The following is a 17,617-nucleotide window of genomic DNA, read 5'->3' as shown; positions in this document are numbered from 1 at the left end:
ATAAAACTGATTTGCAATTTCTTGTTTTTTTTTTCTCAGACGCTTAGAATAAACTCGTCCAGAGGAATGTTGGGCGGTGTGACGAGCCTTTAGGGGCGGTAAATATGTTTTATATTTTTTTATTGTTTCTGATATTTTTAGCTGCATGATATACCGGGGTTAATTCATCTCTCACAGACCACGACTGCTAACGAGTGGTACCCCCCCCCCCTCTCTCTCTCCGTCTAAGCTGTGAGATATCTCCAACGTCTCCCACTCACGTATCAAATCACAGTTCTATCTCTCTCGCTGTTTCTCTCCATCTGTCTCTCCCGGCTGGCGAGTATTAACCCATTGTCTCTCATCGTTACCGTGAGAGCCCAGGCTGATGGCACTAGGAAACTGACTCAGCCGATCCTAGTGTTCCCTGACGCACTGGTTTCCGAGTGCATTACCCCCTCCCTGTAATGAACGGGTTACAGGCAAGGCGGGAATGGAGAGTAAAAAGACCACGGCGTAATGAATGGTGCAAGCGGGTGGAAAGGGACGATAAAGAACGGAACTGGCAATGTGGGGGAAAAAATTGTAGCGGTGGGAAAATGAGTAAGCGGGAAAAGATGGGAAAGCAATGCTGGAAGGGAAATTTCTCCTTCGGCCAAATCAGCGTATAAAAAGATGAAGAAGAAGAAGACGACGCCTAATTAGAAATGGCAATTAGAAAGTATAAGAGAGGTTTGAAGTTATTAAGGTTTATAAAAAAGAATTAAGGAATCTCTAGTGACTTACACACGGGAGGATTGAAGATATTGTAAGAGGAAGAAAGAAAAGGGTTTACGAGAAATTATAGAGAGTGTAAGGGTAAATAAAAAAGAACTCAAGGAACTACATATAAGATGAAAAAAAGGTCGTATAAAAAAAGAAAAGAAAAGGTATGTTTGGGAATAAAGAAAATGGTTTAAAAATAATAAGAAATGGGTTTAAGTCGAAAAAATCAAGGACTCAACGTAAGGATAATAATGAAAGTAAGAATAGGAAGATGAAAAAATAAATAAAGTATGGTGGTAGAGGTAAGGAGTGGTGGTAGAGGTAAGGAGTGGTGGTAGAGGTAAGGAGTGGTGGTAGAGGTAAGGAGTGGTGGTAGAGGTAAGGAGTGGTGGTAGAGGTAAGAAGTGGTGGTAGAGGTAAGGAGTGGTGGTAGTAGGGATGGTGGTAGTAGAAGGGGGGGATAATAGTGCATTTGGGGGTAATAGTGGTAGTAGTAATGATTGTAGTGTTGATGCGGTGGTAGATTATAGGAAAATTAAAGGCGGAGGTGGGGAAGGATACGCTATTAGTCGTAATGGTGGTGGTGGTGGTGGTGGAGGAGGGGGTGGTGGTGGTGGTGGAGGGGGTGATGAGGTGGGAAGGGGGGATTTGAGGTCATAAGGGTGATAGCGGGGGGAGGGGGTGGGGGGCCCTGGGAATTGAGGGAAGGGTGAGGGAGGTGAGAGGAGAGGGAGGTACTGGGAGGAAAGAGAGAAAGTTTAAGGTGGTGGTGGCTGGTGGTGGTGGCTGGTGGTACTACAGAACGCGCCAGGCTTGTGGTTAACCTTCTTAAAACTGAACTTCTTCTTACACTCTCCTTCATCATCTTATTATCCTATCTATCTTTTGTATCGATTTCGTTATCACATTTTCTCATAATTCTTGCTTATTCTTCATCTGTTTCAATTCCTCTCCTTGTGCCTGTCTTCTTCGTCTCCTCAGTCTCCCATTCGTCTTATACTCTCACTCTTATTTACTCTCCACCACCACCCCTACCCCTGTACTCACCCGCCCTACGCCCCTTCACCCCTTTACTCACCCGCCCTCCGCCCCCTTCACCCCTTTACTCACCTCCACCCCATGCCCACACCTTACTCACTCCGCCTCCGCCTCTTCACTTTTTACTCCACTCTGCCCTACGCCCCCTCAGCCCACACACACAACAAAACCGCCCTTCACTTAGTCAAGTTGGGCGTGAAAACCCTAAACTGGGTTTTCTGGACAGTGGGAGGAGGAGACGGAGACGGGGAGGAAAGCTGAGGAGGGGCGAGACGGGGGCGGAAAGGAGCGAGGTGGGGCGAGATGGGGGCAGAGCGAGGTGGGGCGGAAAGGAGCGAGGTGGGGGGCGAGACGGGGGGCGGAAAAAGAGCGAGGTGGGGCGAGACGGTAAAGGAAAGGGACGGAGAAGGGTGATCGGAGCGTAAAGGGGCAAGAGGGATTGTAAATAGACTTTAAAAGGTATTAAACGGACGCCAGTTGCAACTAGTGGTAGGGACTGGTAAAGTTGGAGCGGGGAGGCGAGAGATGGCTGATGGTAATGATGGTAATGGTGATGGCAGTGGAGGTGGTGATGGGAATAGTAAGAGTTGGTATGGTGGCAAATATGGCAGTGGTGATGGTGGAGGTTGTGACAATAGTGGTACTGGTGTTGGTAGTGGCAACGTCAGTAATAGTAGTAGTAGTAGTAATAGTAGTAGTAGTAGTAGTAGTAGCAGTAGTAATGGAGGTGGTATTGTTAATAAAGGATAGGAAAAGAAGATACAACTGAGAGATGGGAAGATTGAAGCGAGGAATGTGGTTGGTGAGGAGGGGGGAGGGAGAGAGGGGGAGGAGGTATTTCAAGGTAGAAACTGAAAGGGTGAAAGCACTAACACCTGTCATATTAGGAGGGACAGGTAAAAGGTAGGAGGGGGAGGGGGAGGGGATAGATCATAAAAGCGAAAGTTTGGAAAGACAAAAAATAAATAAAATAATCAAGGAGAAAGGAGTGGAACGAGAGAGCAACCACATTAAAGTAGAGAGAGAGAGAGAGAGAGAGAGAGAGAGAGAGAGAGAGAGAGAGAGAGAGGAATGCATGACGCTGCTCTACACAAAAGCTCACGTCTCTGCTTTATATCTCTAACGTTTCATGGCATTTTATTGTCAAACTTCCCACTGATGACTAACTAAGTTTTAATTTCTTTATGACTCTCTCGTTTACGACCCTTGGGACACCACCGGCAGTCTGTAGTGTTTGTTTGGTAGTGTAAGTTTTTCTTCTACGTCACAAAAAATCTAAAAACAGAAACAAATACAGAGCCTAAAACTAAACGATAAACATAGAACAGATTCATCAACCCAAACACATACCGGAAAAAAAGGAGAGAAATGAAAGCTTGTTAAAAGGGGGGAAAGCGAGATGACAGTGATGACGCACGACGAGTGAGGCAATGACAGAGATCCCACCCCCCTAGGTGAGAGACCCCCTCAGGTGAGAGACCCCGGCCCTACACCCTACTCACCTGGCGTAGTATAGTGGTGATAATAACTGTGTCTGGCTTCATCTTTTTGTGTATCACGACCTTGGATAGATGTACTATTTTACCTGTTTAACCTGCCCCAGTGTGTGTGTGGAGAGAGAGAGAGAGAGAGAGAGAGAGAGAGAGAGAGAGAGAGAGAGAGAGAGGAGAGAGAGAGAGAGAGAGAGAGAGAGAGAGAGAGAGAGAGAGAGAGAGAGAGAGAGAGTTAAAGAGATATAGTCCCATGTCTCTTGTCTACCTGTCTCTCAATCTGTCACTCTCTGTGTTTGTCTTAAGAAACATCTCTTTCACTCCCTTTTCTATACTTTTCCCCATAGTCTCCCAAGTTTCCCTACAAATAAGGTTTTAGTGTTGGTTTGTTTTCTTCCAGGGTCTTCCGGTCATCAAAGTTGAACCTGAAGTAAGCAGGTCATTCTCCAGGTTGGTTTATGGCAGACTCTGAAAGCCTTTTCTGGTTGTGGGAGCGAGCGCTTGTTTGCAGCCCCACACCCCAGGGCTTTTAGCCAACCAACTTAAAGGGGGGGGGGGGTAAATCTAAGTGTGTGTGTGTGTGTGTGTGTGTGTCAGGTGTTGTGTCATTTTAGTGTTTTTCTCTGACCAAGATTACTTGATAAACGAATTAGACTTTTATATTAACACATAAAATTTCATACCAGTGTGTAAATTTTACTATAAAAATACCAATAAAATAAAAAACAGATGAAATAAAAAAAATAACAATAATAAAAATATCTTCGTCTGTAATAGAACTAAATAGACCAACACCATGAACGTAAGAGCAGCCATAAGAATAGGCCAAAGGTTTACCCCTTGAGTTCTCCACCTACCATACACTCTCGACGCCCCCGGTAAGACCTTGGGAGGAGGAGGAGGAGATGGGTAGGGTTACGTGTCTCTAAATTGGATTGTGACATGGCTGATTAATTATATAGGTGTTGGTTTCCTTCCAGTAGGCTATAGAATGTTTCCCGGATGCCCATACCTCCGCCCGTTGACACTAATAAGCCGTACTCACTCTCTCTCTCTCTCTCTCTCTCTCTCTCTCTCTCTCTCTCCTGATATGAAATATGTGACAACGCTATTGATTTCTATGACCAAATTGAGTTATGTAATAATATGTTGTTTTTGTTCACAGGTAATTTAGTAGTGGCGTGTGAGCGTATGTCTGTAAATAACTGACAATATTTTTTTTTTTGTGTGTGTGAGAGAAAACCAAAAGGTTGTGTCGTAAACTAAAGTGAAGGAGGAAAATAAAGAATGTGTGTAGCAGGAAATAAATGTTTCTAAAAAGACAAACGGGAGTGTTACACACACACACACACACACACACACACACACACACACACACACACACACACACACACACACACACACACACACACACACACACACACACACACACACACAGAACAGACTTCCCAGAGATTTTTTACCGAGACGAAACGAATATATTGTTCCCAATTATTCATATCATACTTAAATGTCATATTTAGGAGACGAATATAAAAAGAAACCTCATTTGGGGTAATTATCCATCAGTTAGGTCATTCTGGGTTTTTAAACATAGCAAAAATAATCTAAAAATACAAACACGATGGGATGCATCATACAGAACTGTCCATCGTGGCTTCAGAATATCGAAGCTTCATTTAGTGATATTAGATAAATTCCATCCCAGAATCAACAAGGCTACCGATTCATTCACGGATTTTTTTTTTTCGTCAATACTCACGTCCTAAAGTTCATCATCCAGCATTACTCATCATATGGAATTTACTCAAGACTCATCATTAGTATTAGTAAGACAGATATGATCCTATACCACACACTCTTACAACATTAACACATCACGACACACACATTAAGAGACGCCCCTCGGCCTTCTCTCCATCCTTCATCCCCTACCCTCTTTATTATATCTCTTCCTCCTCCTACACTTCTTCTTTCCCGCTTCACTTCATTATCCCTCTTTTATTATTTTTTCTCATTGGTATCTTTATTTTCTTCCCCCTTCATTACCCTCTTCTTCTCCCCCATTCAATACCCTCTTCCTTCTTCCTCTTCATCACCCTCTTCCTCTTTGCCCCTTCACCATCCTCTCTATATACTTCCCTTTTCATCATATTATACCTTCTTCCCCTTTCTCCTCCAATATCCTCTTTTTCCTTTATCCTATTTCCCCTAAATATTCTCCCGTTTCTTCACCCCCTTTCTTCTCCTCGACTCTCATCTTCCCAACTGTTATTTTTCCTTTTCAATCCTTCCATCTTTCGCCAGGACTACAGAGGAACCCATATTGTCCTGGTCTATTCAAGTCCTTTCCCTTAGTATAATCGGGACCCGCCTATATCACCACCACTTGTCCCTTATATCATTCTTTAGTCCTATAAAATTCGCTCATCCCTTTGACTCTTATAAGACTCTCTCTTTGCTGCTTATGGTCCCTTGGGTCTGCCTTTCACCCCTTAGTCTCTTTTGGGTACTTTTCTGGGCATTCGGGTCCTGCCCATAACGTCTCTTTATCCCTGAATACGGTGTGATTCTTTAAGTTCTCCTCTGGGACCATGAAAGGTCGCTTCTAGGCCATTACGGCAGCCTCAGAGCCCGTACGTCCACCCCTGGACCCTTAAGTCCACCCCTGGGCCCTATAGTGAACATCTAAGCCTTTGAATGTGGTCTGGGAAGCCTGTAGTTGAAGCTCCAGGGAATGATAATAAGGGCCGTTTAGATGCGTGTGTGTGGCTCTATAATTAATTGATCCCTTTACCTCATCCCGTTTATTGTGTCGTACATCAGCAGACTGTGTGTGTGTGTGTGTGTGTGTGTGTGTGTGTGTGTGTGTGTGTGTGTGTGTGTGTGTGTGTGTGTGTGTGTGTGTGTGTGTGTGTGTGTGTGTGTGTGTGTTTGTAAGCATATATATACATGTATAAATATATATGAGTACACCAGACAAAGACACCCATCTCTGCACATCATAGGCTAGCCTCTATGGCACACCAGTAATTAAAAAGATCAGCCAGACGCAACACATTCCTACGTAATCATACAAATTGCTGTGTGCCCTCAAAGCTTTATGCTAAAACACAAAAGCATTTACAATCTAACACAAATTGTCAACACGACACAAACACAGTTATTACACAACACAAAGTATCCACCTAATTGAATTCAACAACCAATTACGGTGTTAGGTTAGAATGTCGATAATTTAACATAGTGAAATGGTTATGTTGGTGTTAAAACTGGTATTTTAACAGAGAACATGAAGGTCTTATCGTAGTTTGTATTTTTCTTTGTATATACTTTTGAAAGATGATGTTTAAGAGTTCATAATGAAATAGTGTCCAGGTAATTATACTAATGTACATGTCTGTGAGGCAGTTTTAACTTAGCCCTTTATTTGGATGTGTTAACAGCCATCATCAAAGAGTCACTACCACACAGAGTCATTACCACACAGAGTCATTACTACACAGAGTTATCACACACAGTCATCACCACACACAGTCACCACCACACACACATCACCACACACAGTCATCACCACACACACATCACCACACACACATCACCACACACACATCACCACACACACATCACCACACACAGTCATCACCACACACAGTCATCACCACACACCGTCACCAACCACACACACATCACCACACACAAGTCACCACCACCACACAGTCACCACCGTATTGGAGAGAAAGAGCCAATCAGAGTGTGTGGTGTTTGGTAACTAAGGCAGCTCAGATGATGGGAACTGGTTATGATCTGTGGAAAGCTTCGATACTGTCGCGGTTATAACAGTAACATATCGCTATAGGATGAGGGAGAGAGGAGAGGAGAGGGAAGGTGTAGGTGGGAGAGATGAGAGGGAGAGAGTAGGTGGGAGAGATGAGAGGAGAAGGAGGGGGTAGGTGGGAGAGATGAGAGGGAGAGGGTAGGTGGGAGAGATGAGAGGAGAAGGAGGGGTAGGTGGGAGATGAGGGTGAGAGATGAGAGGAGAGAGTAGAGAGATGAGAGGAGAGAGGTGGGAGAGATGAGAGAAGAAGGAGGTGAGGGAGAGTGGTGGAGAGATGAGAGGGAGAGGGTAGGAGAGATGAGATGAGGTGGGAGAGATGAGAGGGAGAGGGTAAGAGATGTGTAGGTGGGAGAGATGAGAGGAGAGGGAAGGTGTAGGTGGGAGAGATGGGAGGAGAGGGAAGGTGAAGGTGGGAGAGATGAGAGGAGAGGGTAGGTGGAAGAGATGAGAGAAGAGGGAAAGGGTAGGTGGGAGAGATATGATGAAAGGAGAGAAATAAAGGAAGCAAGATTGAGACGGAGAAAGAGTAGGATAGAATAAGATAGGAGACTTAAAAGGAGACGATCATGGAAAAAAATAAGAGACATAGTAAAGGAGAAACAGAAAAAAAAATAAGAGAACCATCTATAGAACAAATCCTAACACCTCAAAATCCTTTAAAACAAAATCTCATAAAATTACTATTGAACTTATTTAAACCAGAAAAAAATAAACTGAATGGCTTAATCACTTTAATATTCCCAGAAGAAAACAATCTATACTGTATATAATATATGTGTGTGTGAGGAAGTTTGAAAAGTGAAGTAAGGAAAGAAAAGATAGAGAGCTTTGAAGGGAGGTTGCTCTAGGAGGACGGATGGATGGATGTGCTGTGATCTCAATGCTGATAGAGGAAAGGCATCACTTGCTTGATTGCCCCGATGGCTGCGTAAATATTTGAGCTTCGAGGGACAAATTGCCTGGTACAGTGACAGAGTGCTGAGCTAACGTGACTAACGCTAAAGGCTAGATACAATGTAACAGTGAGGGAGAAAGCAGAGAGGGAAAGGTTAAGGTTAGGTTAGGTTAGGTTAGGTTAGGTTAGGTTAGGTTAGGTTAGGTTAGGTTAGGTTAGGTTAGGTCAGGCTAGGTTAGGTTAGGTTAGGTTAGGTTAGGTTAGGTTAGGTTTGGTTAGGTTAGGTGAGAGACGAAGAAATGTAATTAATTATCTAAACAATGTATGTAAGAGGTGTAATAGTGAGCATGATGGCAGACTGAAGGAACGGCTAATTAAGCGAATGATAAAAGACACACAAATGGATGAAAATATTGATAAAAAATACTCATAAAAAAGTAGAAAGTGTAGTAATAAGTTGGTGAAATAAAAGTGTTATTTTGACCTTTGACCTGACTTAAAGTATAGTTCCTCCTGACTCTTGCTTCACCCTACCGCCTCACCCTTTACCACACCCTTCTCTTGTACCTTCCTCCTCCTCCTCTTCGTTCATCACCCCCTCCATCCCTATCTTCTTCCTTCTCCTCCTTCTTTTCCTCTCCTCTCCTCCAATCCTCTGCCCTTACTCTTCTTCTCACCACCTCCTCTCTCTCTACCTGATTCTTTCCCTCTCTACCTGTTTCTCTCCTCGCCCTTTTCTCTCTCTCTACCTGATTCTCTCTCCTCACCCGTTTCTCTCTCTCTACCTGTTTCTCTCTCCTCACCTTCTCTCTCTCACTCGCTCTCAACAAATGCTCAGAAAATGGTACGCAAATTACAGCTCAATTATATGCGTAATGTGCGTAATCATAAGCCAGGATTATACTCACATGACGCGTGATTTCGAGCAAGGATTATAGGGATAGTGAGCAATGATGCTATAATCAGGGGCAGGGGGGGGTGAGGGAGGAGGTAAGGGTGAGGGAGGGGGGAGGAGGGGAAGGGGGGGAGAAAGGGGGAAATTTCCAACACAAGGATACAAGTCATTTTCAAAGATTTAATGCCACATACTTAGTTCAGAAGGAAGGAAGGAAGGAAGGAAGGAAGGAAGGAAGGAAGGAGAAAAAATATAATAAAAAGAGAAAATTGGATAAAGAGATAGAAAGAGAAAGCGGTGAGAGAGAATAAAGGAATGAATAGAAAGTCAATATTTTCCTAATTGCGACAGCTGATCTTATACGTGACTAAGCGACAGACTCACTCTCTCACTGACGGAGGAAAACTATTGGATTTACGATGTCGGAACGTTGTCCGGGTGACGTCACCTTGTAGTAATGATGAAAAGGTTAGAGGAATAATGGAAAAGAATAAAGGAGAGAGAGAGAGAGAGAGAGAGAGAGAGAGAGAGAGAGAGAGAGAGAGAGAGAGAGAGAGAGGAGAGAGAGAGAGAGAGAGAGAGAGAGAGAGAGAGAGAGAGAGAGAGAGAGAGATACATAGCCAAACAGATAAATTATAATAGAATGAAATAGGTTACACACACACACACACACACACACACACACAGGTACACACACACACACACACACACACACACACACACACACACAAACACTGGACCTTCATTACATAATCATATTAACATTAAGTAAAAACAAAAAACAACAATATTTACACAGAGGAGAGTGAAAAGGTGTAAGAGAGAGATAGAAGAAGAAGGAGGAGCAGGAGGATGATAAACAGTAAGTGAATCCACAGCCAGATAATCGAACATGAATAAAACATAAGGAGGAAATGTAAATAGTGAAATATGACCACAATAGCGAGTAAAAAACAACGGGACCCGGTAAGCTATGACAAGACTTCCACCAACACGGTTTTATACGACTGAAATAACGCGTGAAGAAAAAAAAATATTGAAGTATACGTCATAACAACAACAACAACAACAACAACAACAACAAAAAATATACTGAAATGTCACTCTCATAATATTTTCTATTTACTGTATAATGAAGATAATAAATGAACATGTTATCTACGTTTAGGAAATAATGGTAACGCTATATTGGGTGATATATTTTTCCGAATAGTTTTGGTGAGTATTTGGTTAGGTTAGGTTAGGTTGGGTTAGGTTAGGTTAGGTTCAAGATATCATAAGATAGCCTTTTGGTGTGGTATTCAGTGTTGCAAGATAATACTCCTGAATAATGTATCTGATTCCATATTCAAGGAAGCATTATTATTAAACCGTAGAGCCTGATTGTGTTTATATAGCAAGATGGCCTTAGATAACAGCATTATAGTTGGCATATATATAAAGCCCCATAACTTACACATATATAAACCTCTTCACACACACACACACACACACACACACACACACACACACACACAGTATAACATCAATAGTGCCTTAACGACTACACTTGAAGCCACTGGACAAAAACCACACAAGCACAACCATCAGCCAACGTGAACCATAAAACTACTTCTGTTTTGGTTTGTAAACGACCTCCTTAACGGGAAGTTTTGTATGACCTTCACGGACCTGTCTCTACACCTGTTTTTACATAGTTTCAGGTCAATTAAACCCCAGTGCTAGTAGACCAGAACCTAAGGTAATTTATTTATATAGAAGCCCATTAACAGGAAGGTTCATTAAGACTGGATTCACCTCATTAGTCACCGTTTGTTTACGTTGTTTACTTCCACCTGTCAACTTGTTGTTACTGGGCCTCGCACACGGGGAAGGCAATTACGAGAGATCACCTGAGGCAAGATGATCCACCTGAGTCAAACCTAAATTCTCCCAACTAAAACTGCTAGTGTGGTTAAGTTAGGGTTAGGTTAGGGTACTAACTGACCTCTTGTATTACAGGGATAAAGCAGAGATTACTCATGGTAGAGGGAGGGATAGGGGCCTGCCGTGTGTGTGTGTGTGTGTGTGTGTGTGTGTGTGTGTGTGTGTGTGTGTGTGTGTGTGTGTGTGTGTGTGTGTGTGTGTGTGTGTGTGTGTCTGTCTGTGTGTGTGTGTGTTTTATACAAATCAATATGTGGAAATTCTGGTAAGTTTCCCCACACGTATTAGGTACAAGGCTGACCAGCAATTAATCAACACAGGTAAGATCACAGGTGAGGTAATGACGAGTACTTGGCCTAGTGAGCGATGAGTCCAAGTGAAGAGTCCGAGGAGTAAATAGAGTCCAAGGGCGCTGGGAAATAGAGGCGAATACTTCTTTCAGTCAGTCAGTCAGTCAGCCGTCAGTGAGTGAGTGAGTGAGTAAAAAAATCATATAGCTAACGTAGGTAAAAAATGACCCACATAATTGTCCAGAATTCATAATAACTTACGACAAAAAATTATTGTTTAAATACTCGTGTCTAAGAAAAATTCACTGAACAAATATTTAAACTCTTGATGTCGTCTCAGCTGATTTCTGTGAACATTATGAATTTCAGGTCGCGTAAGAGAGAGAGAGAGAGAGAGAGAGAGAGAGAGAGAGAGAGAGAGAGGAGAGAGGATTTAGACACATATACCAGAAAACCTGACGAAAAAGAACAGAAGGGAGTGAAACAGACATAAACGGAAAAAGGAAGAGGGAAACAGACGACAGAGAGAGAGAGCAAGAGAAAAGTTGATGAATATGCAGTGTCAACAGAAACGCTGGTGCCATGAGCTGGGTCTTACCTGCCCAGAATACTTTATCTAGACTTGTGCCCCCATCCCACACCTTGGCCGACCCCAATCATTGGTTTACATCTACCCACAACAGGTACTGACCTCAAGAAACATACCTGGGCATCCACCTGTACTTTCTCTTTCGTGTGTGTGTGTGTGTGTGTGTGTGTGTGTGTGTGTGTGTGTGTGTGTGTGTGTGTGTGTGTGTGTGTATGTGTGTGTGTGTGTGTGTGTGTGTGTGTGTGTGTGTGTGTGTGTGTGTGTGTGTGTGTGTGTGTGTGTGTGTGTGTGTGTGTGTGTGTGTGTGTGTGTGTGTGTGTGTGTGTGTGTGTGTGTGTGTGTGTGTGTGTGTGTGTGTGTGTGTGTGTGTGTGTGTGTGTGTGTGTGTGTGTGTGTGTGTGTGTGTGTGTGTGTGTGTGTGTGTGTGTGTGTGTGTGTGTGTGTGTGTGTGTGTGTGTGTGTGTGTGTGTGTGTGTGTGTGTGTGTGTGTGTGTGTGTGTGTGTGTGTGTGTGTGTGTGTGTGTGTGTGTGTGTGTGTGTGTGTGTGTGTGTGTGTGTGTGTGTGTGTGTGTGTGTGTATGCTCTCTCTCTCTCTCTCTCTCTGCATATATTCATGTACTCTGTATTTCACCCCTTTGCTTGCTTAATCATCACAACTCAAAAGAAATCACGGCAAAAATATTATCTTTCATGTTTACTAATAAGTATTTCAAAGTGACTGGACGCTCTATTACATGACAATAACTAAAAACAAAACAAAACAATAAAATAAGTAAAGCATTATAGCATTAAGGTGTTAAGACAAGTACACACTAGAAAAAAAAATAAATAGCGCACCATACAGAGAATTACTTAACAATTCTCCTACCTTTGTTTGGCTCCATAAATAAAACACAAATTTAAAACAAACATTAGAAGAAAAAAATGTAAATGAAGTAAAATGGCATTATTTTGAATCTTACTTTAGCGCTACTTTGAGTATTTTGGGTTATGCACTTATAATACTTTCAGGTAGTCTCAGTGGGCGTTCATCATCACCCCTTCCCTTCCCTTTCTTCCTTAGTCATCGCTGTAAATAAATACTACAGGTAAGAGTAATCAAAGAGACGGCTGGACACCCCCACGCACGACACGGCCATGCTGACGTCATACCCCCACCGAGAATGAAAAATGTAAACAAACTAGCGGAGAAAGTTTGTGTGTGTGTGTGTGTGTGTGTGTGTGTGTGTGTGTGTGTGTGTGTGTGTGTGTGTGTGTGTGGGAGGGGGGGTGGAGGGCGGGTTACTGGGCGCCCTTCCTCCTCCTTCTCATTTTACGCCCGTCATTCCTTGCCAATTCATTCCCCCTCACGCTTCCTAATCCCTCTCACAATCCTCCTTTTAATTTTGCTTCTGTCCCCTTACACGACCATTCCCTCTCCTCCCTCTCCCCTCATCTCTTCCTCTTCACCCCTCCTCACCCCCACCCCATCTCATTCCTCTCACCCCCCTTCACCTCACCCACATTCCCTCACCCGTCATCTCCAAACACCTAGCTTCATCTTATCTCCCCTTCTCAGCCCCTGTGACCTGACTCCGGTATCTGATGACCTGACCTCACATCAACTCTCTGCGACCTAACTTTTCTTCCCATCGCCGGCTATTAGTCGTTAACTTGAGCTATGTACCTATCTTTATTCTTCTCTTCGTCACCATTATTCTCAGTTTCCCCTGACACCTCCCTCTCTAACTCACTCTTCCCTGTTTGTTCATCCCCTTTCGAGTTGTTTCTCTCCCCTCTCCTTTCCCCTCACTCTTCTATCACCGATTCTTTCTTGTTTCCTTCATACGTTACTGTCGGCATTGTTGGTAGTACCTTCTGTCGCTAGCTGTTGCCTCTGTTCTCCATGTCCTGTTATCATCCTCTTCCTTCTCTCAATCTATCTTTTCTCTCTCTATATCCCCCTTTCACCTATTCTTCGTCTTCCTTCTGATTGTCCTCTTCCTCCTCTTCCCCCCACCCGTCCTACGCGCACAAACACCTCCCTCCCTCCCTCCCCCCAGTATCCTCTTCAACACACACTATCGCTGTGAGGACTGCTTAAAGCTGTTCAACCCGGAGATACAACCACACGCTCAGGTTGTGATGAGAGAGGAGCTCCTTATAAGCCACTAGACTACGATGGCAGAAGGAAGCATTACCACTAGCAACGATTGTCATCACACAAGTCAGCTAAGTATAACCTTCGATAATTCAATCATCACTACTAGTAAAATTATCACCACTATAACCATCATCACCTACACTAACACAGTGCATTATCATTATCATCAGCACGATCACCACCACCGCTACTACAATCATCACTATCACCATCACAGCCTCCACTACCACCACTAATACAACACCACCACCACCAAAAGAGCCACCATCATCACCACCACCACCAAAACAGCCACCATCATCACCATCACCACCAAAACAGCCACCATCATCACCATCACCACCAATGCAGTATGCGGGTAACTGCCAACACAGAACGTTGTAAAAGAATATTGTAACGACCATTAATATATGTTTTATTGATCTGTATATTCGTATGTTTGTTTATGTATCAATATATTATAATTGCCTGTTCATGCTTATGGGTACTTTATCCATATGTGTGTGTGTGTGTGTGTGTGTGTGTGTGTGTGTGTGTGTGTGCGTTAATGCATAAGGGTACTTGTTATTATGTGTGGGCTTCCCTGGTTAGTACACAGACAATCAGACGTTAAACACACATACATTCAGATGCAAATTGGCGTTTCCACAAGACCCCGAACTCCCATAGCTCTTCTCACTATAGTGCCCCTCTCAGTGTCCAGATGGTCACTGGTGAAATGGACTCTATTCTTCAAGGCTGAGTTAGGTTAGGTTAGGTTAGGTTAGGTTAGGTTAGGTTAGGTTCCCCTTCCCCTCCTCCCCTCTTTCTCTCACTACCTTCCCTTCCTCCCCTCTTTCTCTCACTACCTTCCCTTCCTCCCCTCTTTCTCTCACTACCTTCCCCTCCTCCCCCCTTTATCTATTATATGACTTTTCTTCATACGTAACAAGGAACTATATTGATGCTATCCCTTATTTTCTTCTTTCTCCCCATCCTTCGCTTCCTGACACACACACTATTCCAACTTATCCCTCTCCCCTTTTCTTCCCCTCCTTAACTTGAGCTGCTCTACCTTTCTCATCAAACCCCCTCCCTCCCTCTTCTCCCCCCATTATCCCTCACAAAGGCTGGGGTCCTCACCTCTCATTCATCATCATCGTTGCGTCACTTTAAAAATAAAATATTCCTTTGGTCACGCGACTCCTCTTTTGCGGGATTGTTGAAGAGGATGGTGATGGTGAAGGTGATGGTGAAGGTGATAGTAAAGGTGATGGTGGTGGTGATGGTAAAGGTGATAGGAATGATGGTGGAGGCGATGAGAATGTGGGTGGAGGTAGTAATGACGTGGGTGGACGTGTGGGGAGAAGGGGAACTGGAGTGTGTGTGTGTGTGTGTGTGTGTGTGTGTGTGTGTGTGTGTGTGTGTGTGTGTGTGTGTGTGTGTGTGTGTGTGTGTGTGTGTGAGACCTAGCATCCACGGTGGCAGACATACTAAAATAAGAGAAAGGGCGAAAAGCAATTACTTCAAGCAGAAGAGGTGTGGAATGCACTGTGGACAGCCGAGTCGTGAGGTGAAGCCAGGGGGGAAACCTTCACTGAATCCTAAGTGAGGACTATCTAGAGACACGCTTCGATAAACCTTAAAACAGTGATAGAGCTTCTAATGAGAGAGAGAGAGAGAGAGAGAGAGAGAGAGAGAGAGAATTAGTTCAAGTACTTCAAGAACTTCTAAAGGAGGCTTCAAAGACTTACTGAAAGCTTCAAGGACTGTAAGTAATAAGGCTTCAAACGTTACCCAAAGAGAAGCAGGAAGAATAAAATGGACTTCAAGAATAAACAAGGAGGTAAACTTCATTATCTAAATTAATCCCTCCACATTATCTGTTTCTTCTTTATCCTTTTCTTTCTTCTATTGTGATCCATTTGGTTAATTAATCCTTTAATTTTTGTTCGTTCTCCCTCCTTCTCTCTCGTTCGTTTTTTCTTCCTCTCTTTTATCTCTATCGTATCAAACAACTTCTCTCTCCCGCTTTCCTAACTCACCTCTCACCTTCCCACTAAAATTAACCTGACTAAATTTATCTATTCACAAAATATGCATTCCCCTTGGGGCAATACCTCTGGTCTAGGGGGGGGGGCTGGTGAGACAGCTTTACAAGTCTATATATTTTGGGACTCCCCACGTGAGGAAGATAAAAGTTAACAAGTAAGTGGAAACATGATTTACTAAGATAAGCTGAAAATACACAATAATATATGTGGGGGCACACACACACACACACACACACACACACACACACACACACACACACACACACACACACTACACAACAACTACCATTTTCACTAACTACTAAAACCTCACCTCATTACCCTGTTAGCAACATTACTTCTGTCTCCGGCCAACCACAGCACCCTGCCTTACTTACAACAACAAACACGCAAACACTAAAATTCTTGCATAATTTACCACGACACGAAGTTGCAAACACGAGCCAGTAAATGTTGTGAGTATACTCTTAGGACCAGAATGCAGGCAACAACGTTAGGTCTCCCACTACATATTATGCATATGTAGGAGAGACTCATACATAAAGCTGTACCCCTGATAAACTGTGTGCGTGGGGGAGGAGCCTATGTTGGGGTGAGGGGTGAGGGAAGAGGGGAGAAGATACGGTGGAAGGGTAGGAAGGTTTATGTTCGGTGGGTAGAAGAGGAGCGGGGTGAGAAGATGGGAGAGGGGAGTGGGATGGGGAGAGGGGGAGAGAGGAGCGGGGAGAGAAGATGGGAGAGAGGGGAGTGGGATGGGAAGAGGGGGAGTGTGGAGTGTGGAATGAGGTGAATGGAGAGAGGATGTGGGATGAGGGGTGAGAGAAGGATAGAGAAAAGAAGTGGAGTGAGGGGAAGGAGGAAACAGGGTGAGAGGAAGGGAGAGGTGTGGGTTAGAGTGAAACAGACAAGACAAAGACTCGAGCTAATAGTCAAACAATTAGACAAGATAACAGTAAACAAATACATAGACACATTGATACCGAAACAAGTAAACAAAATACTAAATCCACAGAGAAATTAATAAGTATGTAGAAAAATAAAGAACCAGATAAAATTCAATAACCCAACACACTAATTAACTCTTACCTTGATAGACAGAGGTGTGGGCGTATCCTGAAACACACACAAAAAAATCAGTCACGATATTTGTATTCATCTCGTTAAACAAAAGTACATGTTAATAATTTAATCAGCATCATCAGTCATTGGAAGACGAACGAGCAAGTGATTAATGGCAAAGGCAGAGTCACAGTACTGGCATTACGCTGATTAATATGACATCAGCATGACGCTAAACTGTGAGTTACTCCCATTGGTAATTCATCATTTATTTTTTCGTCAATAATTCACAAACAGGAACTTGGAAGCGGGTTTTATAGACTTTAGTACAACAAATAGCATTAGACCTTTTATTATAAATTTCCACAATTATTGAACTGATTATTCAAAGATTTTCATAGTGACAAAAATAGTAACAGTAGGTCATAATGCTACTATTACTACTACTACTATTAATTATAACAATAATAATAATAATAATACAAGTAACAATAATAACGACAACAACCACCACAACAACAATACTACTACGAATACTATATAATAATAATAATAATAATAATAATAATAATAATAATAATAATAATAATAATAATAATAATAATAATAATAATAATAATAATCTCTTCCACTTTCACCACAATGGCAAGAACATCCGTTTCATCATGTTTCCGCAAAAA

General features: G+C 43.0%; 1 protein-coding gene across 1 annotated transcript in view; it reads right to left on the bottom strand.

The window, feature by feature from the left end:
- The window catches only part of LOC121866802 (hornerin-like), a 96,400-nt gene extending 79,400 nt beyond the window's left edge, over positions 1 to 17,000 (bottom strand). Inside the window, exon 1 of the mRNA XM_042366537.1 lies at positions 16,965 to 17,000. The gene's annotated coding sequence lies outside the window, so the exon portion shown is untranslated. The remainder of the gene's footprint in view (positions 1 to 16,964) is intronic.
- Positions 17,001 to 17,617: the final 617 nt, after the last annotated feature.

Source organism: Homarus americanus, unplaced genomic scaffold (assembly GCF_018991925.1).
Source record: "Homarus americanus isolate GMGI-L3 unplaced genomic scaffold, GMGI_Hamer_2.0 scaffold35864, whole genome shotgun sequence".
Lineage (NCBI taxonomy): Eukaryota > Metazoa > Arthropoda > Malacostraca > Decapoda > Nephropidae > Homarus > Homarus americanus.
Note: the sequence above shows the minus strand (reverse complement) of the source record. Positions and strands in the feature narration are given on the sequence as shown.